This window comes from Acyrthosiphon pisum, chromosome A3, assembly GCF_005508785.2.
Source record: "Acyrthosiphon pisum isolate AL4f chromosome A3, pea_aphid_22Mar2018_4r6ur, whole genome shotgun sequence".
In the NCBI taxonomy this organism is placed as follows: domain Eukaryota; kingdom Metazoa; phylum Arthropoda; class Insecta; order Hemiptera; family Aphididae; genus Acyrthosiphon; species Acyrthosiphon pisum.
Genome location: NC_042496.1, coordinates 26,549,027 through 26,558,854, shown reverse-complemented (window position 1 = coordinate 26,558,854; position 9,828 = coordinate 26,549,027). Strand labels below are relative to the sequence as shown.

At 26.8% G+C, this 9,828-nt stretch overlaps 1 non-coding gene across 1 annotated transcript; it reads left to right on the top strand.

Moving 5' to 3' along the window:
• Positions 1–5,291: 5,291 nt before the first annotated feature.
• TRNAS-AGA lies at positions 5,292–5,373 on the top strand. The gene has a single exon. It is a non-coding gene; the product is annotated as a tRNA-Ser (tRNA).
• The last annotated feature ends 4,455 nt before the right edge of the window (positions 5,374–9,828 follow it).

Here is a 9,828-nt window from a genome sequence, read left to right as displayed (position 1 = left end):
CGTGAAAATAAATCCATAACAGAGCACGTTCTACATTCGAATGTTATACGTTCATACATTTCGAAAACCCAACGCCAAATTCTCCGCCTATGAATATACCTCTGGAATACCTAGTACATTACTATAGTTGGTTGATGGAAATATAATCAATAGATATAGCTGGTATAGTCATAAAATCCGTATCTATTATATAAATTGTGTGCAGTGTGGTGTGGGTATGGTTTCTAAATAGTATGATCAAAAATATTTAGTTACTGTAGATTGCTTGCGTTTTTATTCAATACATAAAAAACGGATTTGATAGTTTTGCGTTTAAGATTCATGACTTTCAGACCATAGTCGTGTATCACGTTGTTTTAAAGAAGTAAAAAACGCATATCTATATTTATTTTAGTGAACAACGTCCCCGGGGCACACTAGTTCATATACAATGGCAATGGCTAAACATTCTAAAACTCTATTTTTTGTGTCCGGAAAATACATCGTTTTTAAGCTGAATTATGGTTCAAAAATATTATATTTTCTCCACCTAAACAAATCGTTATATACATATAAGCCACTATGGTTTTTTTTTTTAAATTATGGGAAGCTTGAATTCCAAAAACATTAGTATATCCAACACTCAAAATCGATGTTTCTTTTCAATGATTTATCATTGAATTAAAATGTCACACATTTATATAAAATGACCTACTCAATAACGATGTAAGTACATAATATAGTGTACATATAGCGACTTTCCCTGGTTTTTTTTTATCATTGAGCTGTTATAAGATTTTTGAATTTGAAACGGCAACCTGAAATTCATATAGGTACATAAGTATTCCAAAACAGAATATGACATTTTTCAATTTTTTATTGCATTATTATAATAATTGTGTTATTATATATAATTATAAAAAGTTCACAATAATATTATTCATATTAAAACAATAATTTTAGAATAATCTGATAATCGTTTACATTAATAATCAATAATACTTTAGAGAAACCTAGAACCTAGAATGAGAAACCTAGAATGGATTTAGGTGATGCATAACATTAAATAAATACAATTTATGGTCGTATAAGGTATAATAAGGGGGACGGAGTGGCCGAGCGGACTAAGGCGTCGGTTGCGATGCACACCGACGCCGGTTCAATACCTCGGCTATGGGTGGCATTTTTCTTCAGGCAAGTCACGATGTCCGGAGAACAAGTGCCGTTATATCCCCCACCCGGGCATAGCAGATACCTACAAGTGCCCAAATCAAAAATTCTGCCAAAAACAAACACACACGTGTTCCACCCCATACCAAAAAAAAAAACCTACAAATAAAACAAAAATAACTAATGGCTGATATTGCCGGGCTTAAGCTCAATAAAAAAAAAAGGTATAATAAACAGTATAATATAGAATACAGATATTATAGATAGTATGGGTAGGTAAGGTTTTAAAATATAATAATCAGAAATAGTAATAATCAACTATGATCCGTGATAAGATAATATAAGTTCGCAAAACGGAGTTTTTATCCATCTAAGTCAATGAAAAAAAATTGAAAATGCTGTACTTACCTATAGTGTTATTTTTCCCTGTTGGCTGTGTGATTGCAGTTCAACATTTATAGAACGGTGATTTTTTAAAACCATTACAATCGACAATATAACACATAAACACGCCACAACCCCAATCTCCCAACTATCTACATTTTGGTATCTTTCACACGGTGAAGCGATTTTCTGGCCGCGGCCGATTATCGGCAATGGAAGCTGGTGACGAAAATCGATTTATCGAGGGGTGTGGTCTTACTGGACCGCACAATCATTGAATCATCGATTGCTGCCCGAGGTATAATTTGATGGTAAATAATATGACACACACAGTCCATTAGCATAGATATATAACTATTTTATACTAAAGGACTTTGTAACAAAATATAATGTAGTCCACTATACAATAGAGCATGTACTCGCTAACTTGTCACATAAAGATAGGTACGAGTTTTGAACATATAGTGATTAAATTTAATATTTTAATGCAATGGTTGTGTACATTATATATAATATATTATGCCCATCAGTTGAAAATTATTTCCAATGGTAAATATTTTTGAATAAAATGAAACGCAATAATATTAAATAAGTATGGAATTTTTGAGCAAGTCATATGACTCAATATGTTATCTATTATGTAATACACGATACAACGACAGTGTCGACAGGTCGTCTTGTAAACGGTGCTTACGCCTCCTAGAGTGTGGACACAAAAGATAATTCATAAATCAAAGTTAATGACAGTTAGCGTTGTGCAAATAATTGTGAAATAATTAAATTTTTCCCTCTAATGGAAAAGCTCGTTAACGTTAAGTACCAGGTACACAATGTTTTACGTTCAATCAACATTGGGGGAAGCGCAAACAAATGTTATTCAAAAGAAATAGTCGTTACTTTTTACTAAAACCTACCGTCACTAACGTCTAACACGGTTCTTCAGGTGTGGCGGTACAACATAAAAATATAATTAATCGTTTAGGTAGGTTAGAACGCCAATTCTGGTGCGTATAGCAAAGATTGACAAAGTAAACAATATATATATTATAGCCTATAGGCATAGAAAAAAGTTAAATATAAATTATAACATATTTAGTTTTAAAAGTTGATGAAGTTGATGTACACATTTTTAAATGCTTATAAATTGCTTCAAAATTAAAACATCATAAAAAACCTACGTGGAACCCTAGATATTAAATATTAATATTTACCTTAAAATTGTACGATAGACCAATTCATTATCATATTAAAAATACCAAAATATCTTCTGAACGTAACATTTTGTTATAATATTATAATACCTAGTTAGTAAGTAGGACTGTAGGAGACAACACATGTAGGTACAACAAATTCTAAATAATTACCAATAAACAGAAAAAATGTACCTATTGCTTAAACTTTAAAGAAAAAATGGTAGGAAGCATGCTTAGTGAATCATCTTGCTGTACCTATATCATATAATATAAACATAATATTATCCAACTTAATACATTTAATTTTGTTCACAATATAATATAGGTAAAATTAAGTGTTGTTTTTTTCTCATTTATTATTCATAGTTCGCACAACAGTTTTACAATATAAATATGTGATTAAAATAACGTAAATTTATGTAGTGCTAATGACCAAGTCATCAATGCGAGATTAATATCAATAAAAAAAAAAAAGTTCTCTGCTTATAAATTAATAACTAAAAAGTTTTCAGACGCTACTGTCTTTGGTTTTTTTTAATGTTATATCAATTATTATCCAGTGAATAGAGAGTTTAATAATGCATATAATAATATATGTATTTTATTATAACATTTAGAAAAATAATATATAGTTTATAATTATTATACAGCGACCAAACTGTAAAATTAAATTCAAGTTTAAAATTGAATGTTTAACCACTCAAATCGGGTATAGGGTATCTATGCCGTATTAAAGAATAAAATAAAATATTTTATGGAAATAAATGAGAAAACTCAATTTTGTGATTGAAATTTATACTAGAAAATTTTAGAATAAAAGTTTTATGAAGGAATATTATTTTCAAATCCATACAAAAGTAATTTATTTCATCCAACTATCCGAGTCTATATAAACTTACTGTACCCTTCGAATAAAATTATGTTATTGCAAATAATCTAAAAATTACTGCCTTTCATGTGCGTGTTTCTCATTCATAATATGACTTCTTATTGGAAAATAAAATATTACATCGTAGTAGGTACAAAATGTTTGTTTATAAAAATCATAAAATATGACTATGGCATAGGTACAGTTAATTTAAAGATTATAGTACTTATCTTCTTGTATTCCAAATAATTTAATTACAGATGACTATTATTTATAAGCAAAGTAATATAAATGATTATGATAATTCATAAATACCAATTATCTACCTATCAAAACTCATAATTATTTACAATTTAAAATACATACCTATATATATCAAATATAAAAAAATATAGAAAGCCGTTTTGATATTTAAATGTATCAAACTCTTATACATTTTATGCGCATTATGCACTACTTAATAATGTTTTATAGGTTACCTGTATATTAATATCTAGTACCTACCTATCTACGTTTTGATCTACTTAAAATACTTCAATACAATAGTACTAATAATATTATGTTAATTTGTTACTATTTTAATGGCTTTTAAACTAGAAAAAAGCTGCTAAGTTGATGTCGCTCCTCTGTATATAGTATGTTACAAGTGGGTTAGGTACTGTAACGGATTCATCGATTCTACTATATTATAGGTATATAAGGACTTAAAACTACTATAACTATTGATTCCCAAATTTGTCATTCATGTGGGGATTTAATTATAAGGTTTAATTTTATAAGCACCAATAAAATGCTAAAATATATAAAAACAATCATCGTACCTAATACTATAAATACACATCTTAATACACAACACTACAACACCTAAGCAAAAACACCATCATGTACATACTAAAGTTCAGATGAGATTAAAAAATATACTCTTGAAAATAATAGACTGCAAATATTTCATCTATGTGAATTTGTGAAAATCAGTGCGAAGTGGATTATAGCGTCTTAGGTTGATCAAAATTTTATTTAATTTAGCCCCTAAAAACAAATGAAAAATAATTGTAATATATTTTGCTTTTATAAATATTGTCCAAAATGTCTATAGAAAATATAATGAGAAAATACTTAATACAAAGTAGGTACTTACTATAATATGTATATTTTCTTAGTAAAAGTGGTGTAGTACTTCTTTATAAATGAAATATTTTCTTAGTAAAAGTGGAAAATAATGTGACTGAAAAAAACAATTCTTCATGTTCCGTGAGCTGCTTGCGTGAACAGCAGGCATCTGCCATTATTTTAAAAATTAATTATAAAACAAATGGAGAGCTTCCTTTTGATGAATAGTACCTAAGTTTAATTTAATCAATTCAATAAACTCAATAAATTATTATTTATTATACACGATAAACGATTCTAAGTAAAGTAGTTAGTATAGATGGATAAATAAAACTGCACTCATATTTTCGAATAATATATTATGAGAGACTTAACATTTTTAAGTCTTCAGTAAGTGGATATTTAAATTTAAAATGTTGTTACAGTTAAGTTGTATAATAGAATTATACACTTTAAACAAAATAGTTAATAAGTATTTACCAAACACTTTCTTGGAATATATATATTTAACATTTAAAATTAAATTCTTTGTGATAAAATCGATAAAACTATTTAAATAATGGTATTTTTCACATCTCCAATACAGGGCAGTCGTGGCCGAGCGGTTAAGGCGTCTGACTAGAAATCAGATTCCCTCTGGGAGCGTAGGTTCGAATCCTACCGACTGCGATCTACTTTTTTTTTAATTTTTCGATTATTTATCAAATAACAGGTCATTAAACAGGGGAATAGTATGTTCCTACAAGAGTAACAGGTGTACCTAAACAATTACGTTAGTTTCTACAAAAATTGTATAATATATAAGTTCCTATACGGTGGAAAAAATATTATCATCTTTTTATTTATAAAATATATTATGCGATTTTCTACCGTGTAAGAACTAACATATGTATTTTTTAAATTAACTTCCGTCCCCCTACTCTCAAGCCCCATAAAAAAAGCGTGAGGCCCTGTGCGGTTGCAATTCCTACACTTCCCTCGCGCTGGCTCTATAAATGTTACTTCAATTTTAAATTAAGAATTAATAAATTCTCTGTAATCTGATGGTATTTGAAAAATGTATTTATGTATTTAAAAAGTGTATGTAAACAAAAATTAATTGAAACTTTGAAGAATCTAAAAACCATAAACCATGATAATATTATAAACGCATACATTTAGTTTATTATTATATGTCAACAAAATTCTGTTTGAAAAGTTGTCTGGTTATCCGATTGAGTTTTAATATTTCAAAAACATAATTTATTTTGAAGTAAAATTCCATTGATTTTTGTTAGATGATTTATGTATATTGTATATTTATATATTACAATATAATATAAATAAAAATATAATTTCATTATAAAATTAATACTTAATATTTTAATCATGCAATAATGTTAACATAAGGCATGTAGTATGAACGCACGCTGTAGTTAATAATTATTATGGTTAAATACTTAAATATAATTATTTATAATACATAATACACATTACTTATTAGTTTATACAGTGGCAGCTATCCTATATATATTTCAAGAATACCGACTGATACACATATAGTAAATGACAATAGCCGCCACTTAGTATAGATAATAGATGTAGGTATAATAATTTATATTGCAGTACTAAACTACTAATTGTACAGTCATCATAAAATTAACTTTTATAAATAGTTTTAACTAAATTACGTCTCATTTTAATATTTTATACAAGTATACCAAGTATACCAAGGTACCTTATACAATATTGTAATAATATTAATTTATCTATCTGTAATATAGATAATTATATAGAAGAATTCTTTCGATCAAACTTTAAAAACAAAATTCGTTAGTCATGGTACCAATATGTCTATATAATATGTATAGCCATAGGCACCTTAATAATATTAAAAATATTATTCACTTAAAATTGATGCGTGCATCATGATGTATTAAAAACCTATTTATATATTCCAAATGTAGAGGGTTATTTTTTTTTTCCGTGCAACATTACATTATAATAATATGTTTATACATTTTTTAAATAAAGATACCTTTTCACAAAAAAAAAAAAGCCACGGGAGCTCGAATGACAAGCAATAATCCCTCTTCGATTATTTACTGCTATGTATTATAGATAACCAATCCAATAAACTGAATATATAGGTGCCCGTGCGCAATGCACGTGGTGAGTAAATCAACAGATTTCTCTGTAGCTGCCAAATACATTCTTTTAAAGAGTTTGTTAGACGAGCAGATAGTTAAGTTGATTGTAAATTTTTTTGGCACCGACAGTGGTTCGCGCTTTCCGAGGAATCGATTTGCTTATTCGATCAATAGTTATATTTTGAATATATTTTGTACCTAATATACTGTTATTGGTGGTAACTATCAATTTTGTTTTAATCTTTTATTTAATGTTTTCTAAGAACTAAAAGTCGAAATAGTATATTGACTACCCTTAGTATACATATTGTAGACACATTTTATTTTACTCTATAGCTGGTATATACGAAATCTGTTTAATATTTGATAATTATAAATTATTTAAAACATTGGCCCTGCAGAACCAACGAATGGTCACGAATAGAAACACTAAATATTTATTTAACCATACTTATTTTTTTTTTCAATATGATTTAAGCAAATAAAAACTAATATTGACGTGGGTATATTCAACTCATACATACAATGAGAACATTTTCAATGTCAATAGGTCCGTGTAATGGAATTAAAATGGTGAAAATACCCAATGCAAATTTAAAATTAATTCTTAATATAGTGTTAATAATGTCAATAACGCCTTTATTTGATTAATATTTTTTTTTAAAATTTTTCATTACAGGATATACAATCTATACACTAAGGCATAATAAGAATATGTGCTAAAATAAATTTATAACATGAATATGGTGAGAGAAGAAACCATCCAGTGATCGCACTTCCTTTTGCTTACATTTGATTAATATAAAAATTAAAACCTAATAGTTTAAAAAATATATATTTGTTACACATTTGTTGTTGTGGAAATATTATCCATCATAATTTATTTATATACTAAACAGATTGTCGAACGATGATTGAAAGGGTGACAGTGTGACCCTATCTATTAAATATTTGTAATAGTAGGTAGGTATTGCAATTAATTAATTGTTTTATTGTAGCAATAGTTATAATATAATTTATAACTTAAAAAATTATAATATTTAATGTAAAGAATCAAAATTTGTGTTTAAAGCTTAATTGCATCTTGAGATAAATTATCCGCATCCGTAATATTGGAACGAGATTATACGAGAGCTGGAGCCCGAGAGGATAATATATATTGATATAATAGAATAATAAATATATTATTACGATGTCGTAATGTGGTAGCAAAATGTTATCATGATATAATTCGATTGATGCAATCGTTGTTATTATTTCTTGTTACAAACTACTTTCAGCTTCTAACTTTTAGTTCACGTATGATGTATAGGTACAACATATTTTAAAAGTAAAGTTTTATTTTTAGTTCTACTATAACATGAATGTCGTTATAGAACGATTTAATTAAAATAGTTTTTTTTTTTTTGTTAAGACATTCATATAAAATACAATAAGAAATAAAGCAAATCTATTATCTCTGTAAATATTAAATATGCTGGAGAATATATTTTATAGAAGGCTAAAAAAGAATATTGTAAATATATTAAAATTAATTTTGTTTTAATTTACCTCTTTTATAGGAAACATATACTGCTATACTTAATAATTGTCATTTCAAATTCAAACGTCTCTCTATGTTGGGTTGAAAAGTAATTAAAATCGCATCTTAATTATGTGCGCCTTCGTCCTCTCTGCATACGATTGGGCCACATTTGCATTGAACATTTACACAACCGATTCATGTACATATACATGTTTTCCGCTCTATAATTCCTTTGTCTTTCTACATGTTAGCTTCTAAGATTTCAAATCTATTATAGTTATTGTACATAATTTTATTTTACTTTTTAAATGTATGGTATTATATAGTTTCCATACACATGCATAAAAATAAGTATTTTCTAACTTTGTAAGGCTAAAGAAATATCTCAAAAGTTTATATGAAATCACGAAATAATTATTTTAAACAACATTATTGAATAAATAATTTTAATTTTATATTACCTATATAGTATATAATATTGACAATATAATAACAATTTCTCAATAAAAATCCAATAATATGCTTTGGTAACATTAATCTTTTCATTTGTATAAAACCAAAATTAAATTATAAAGATACATATTTTTGAAAAACCAAATTTAAATTAACATGGTCTATTAGATATTATGAACAAGAAACAAACTATTTGCTGAACCTGAAATAACTGAATAGCTTATATTTTACACAAAAATATAATCTGAATAATATATAGCTAGTAGGTACTTATATAAAAATATTAAACTAAACGAATAAGTCGGAATAACAATTAATTAGATCTTTTAATTAAATATTTAAATAATTCTAAGATTGAACAGAGAACAAAAGTGCGATGCACAAAGTATAGTTGTTTATGTAGGTATATATTACAATAGAACATAATATAGAAATCTTATCAGAAAGTTCTCCTGTTCCTTTATCACAATAAAATAAAATATAAAGTACTATTAATTTTGATGATAAATTTTATGATTTGGTATAAAAAAATGAATATCATCTAACAATGTGGGTGTAATTCTGGAACTAATAATAAACTTCACATATCAATTATCAATATCAGTATATATGTTGATAGTTGATTATATTAATTTTTTTAAATAATATTAAAACTTAATTTAATGTCTAATTTATAAACTATAAAGTATGAATTAAATATTAAAAAAAATGGATTACGAATTAATTTATTATTAATATGTGAGTAGGTACCTATACTCAATTGATATTTTTAGTGAACATGTTAACGTTGAAGGACTACGTATAACCTATAAATTGTAATAATGTTTTATTTTATAATAAAAACGGGTTTCAAACCCTTTTGAAAATGTATATGTCTCATCCACATACTGAAACCACTCATTTCATGAACTGGATATCCAGATAGTGAAATTTGTCCAGATCGTGAATTTTTACGAAAATACATTATATGGACATCGATTTCATGAAACGGACATTACCTATTTTGTGTACTTTGTG